Source organism: Triticum dicoccoides, chromosome 2A (assembly GCF_002162155.2).
Source record: "Triticum dicoccoides isolate Atlit2015 ecotype Zavitan chromosome 2A, WEW_v2.0, whole genome shotgun sequence".
Taxonomy (NCBI): Eukaryota; Viridiplantae; Streptophyta; class Magnoliopsida; order Poales; family Poaceae; genus Triticum; species Triticum dicoccoides.
This window is the reverse complement of record NC_041382.1, coordinates 179847957-179850011: the sequence shown is the minus strand read 5'-3', so window position 1 is coordinate 179850011 and position 2055 is coordinate 179847957.

Sequence of the window (2055 nt, the reverse complement as noted above, 5' to 3'; positions counted from 1 at the left end):
TATTCCAATTCGGCCTCCTGCCCAAGGGGAGCGCACCTGCCCCTTGTGGTCTGGTGTGCTTCCTTCTTATGGCCCATAAGGCCCATAACTTCTCCTGTGGGGGTTCCGGTAACCTCCCGGTACTTCGAAAAAATGGCCGAACCACTCGGAAGCATTCTAATGTCCAAACATAGGCATCCAATATATCGATCTTTATGTCTCAACCATTTCGAGACTCCTCGTCATGCCCGTGATCACATCCGGGACTTTGAAAAATCTTCGGTTCATCAAAACACATAAATTGATAATACCGGTCGTCACCGAACGTTAAGTGTGCGGACTGTCGTGGTTCTAAGCCTGACAGTAGAGTGGGGGGGTAGGTATGGAGAGGCAAGGTCCTAGCTATGGAGAGGTTGTAAGCACAAAGGATGTACGAGTTCAGGCCCTTCTCGGAAGAAGTAACAGCCCTACGTCTCGGAGCCCGGAGGCGGTCGAGTGGATTATGTGTATATGAGCTACAAGGTCCCGAACCCTTCTGCCTGTGGAGGGGGGTGGCTTATATAGAGTGCGCCAGGACCCCAGCCAGCCCACGCAGGAGAGGGTTTAAGGTGAGTTAAGTCTGGGGTGTTACTGGTAACGCCCCACATAAAGTGCCTTTACTATCATAAAGTCTACTTGATTACAGGCCGTTGCAGTGCAGAGTGCCTCTTGACCTCCTGGTGGTCGAGTGAGTCTTCGTGGTCGAGTCCTTCAGGCCAGTCGAGTGAATCCTCGTTGGTCGACTGGAAGGCGACCTCTTCTAAGGATGTCCTGGGGTAAGTTACTTGGATCAGGTCCATGACCCTACCCTAGGTATATAACCCCATCATTAGCCCCCGAATGGATTGAGGCTTCGAGTGAAGAAGGAGTTGATGTCGTTTCCGATTAACCTTTGCGCTCCGGTTGTGCGCTGTTCTGGACCAAAGAATCTCTTCGTCGACAGGAAACAACTTGCCTTCAGTCGACTTGATCCATTCTGTTTTTGCGTCGAGTGATCTTTCAGGCTTCGACGATCTCCGAGCGACGGATCGCCGGAAACACCGCGCCTGACAGACTGATTTGTTGCTCGCGGATTCTGCGGGATGCGAAATTTGGGGGCGCGCGCGAAGCGGGGCGGACCGCGGCATTCGGATGGGACGGGGCATGGACGCCTCGATCTCCGCGCCGCCTTTTTCGCCACGTATCCCGTCTGCATAACTGTTCCAGATATGATTAGATCGACCGGGCCCACCTATCATCCACTCGGAAGGGACCTTATAAATGTGCCCGGCGAGGATTTCTGTGCTGCGCCTTAGCATTCTCTCTCTTTCTCTGTTTCCTTCTTCTCCGCCCAGCGTGCTCGCTCTCGCCTCAGCACCACTTCCCTTCGCGCATCTCGCCGGCGACCATGGCCAAGGAGAAGACGGCGGCGCGGGAGCGTGCAAAGAAGGCGTCGGCGTCGGAGAAGGCGAAGGGGAGATCCACCAGCCGCGGAGGGTCCTCGTCCAGATCCCGCCTGCCGAAAGGCTGGGTCCAAGGAGACTGGATCCAGTCGACCATCACTGAGAATGACATTCTCGACATGGCCAACGAGGGCTTGATCCCCCACGGAGCTGCGAGGCTTCCGGGGAAGGAGTGGCAGCCTCAGCCAGAAGAGGGTGAGTGTGTGCTTTTGGCCACCCATGTGGATCGTGGGTTTTCCTTGCCGCCGAGTGTTTTCTTTCGTGGCTTCTTGAATTTCTTCGGAGCGCAGCTCCACCATTTTACCCCAAACTCCATTGCCTATCTTGCCGCGTTCGTGTCCATGTGTGAGGGTTTCTTGGGCTGTCGACCGCACTGGGGTTTGTTCAAGCATATATTCACGTGTCGCTCCCAGACCGTGAAGAAGGCGAGTCCAGGCGACGAAAAGACCCGAGTCGTCCAAATGTGTGGGGGTTTGGGCATCCAGGTGAGGAACAAGAGCACCTTTCCGCCCATGACCTTTCCCGAGTCAGTCAGAGGCTGGCAGTCGACCTGGTTCTACTGCCGGGACCAGTCGACGCCGGGACAGTCAAGTGG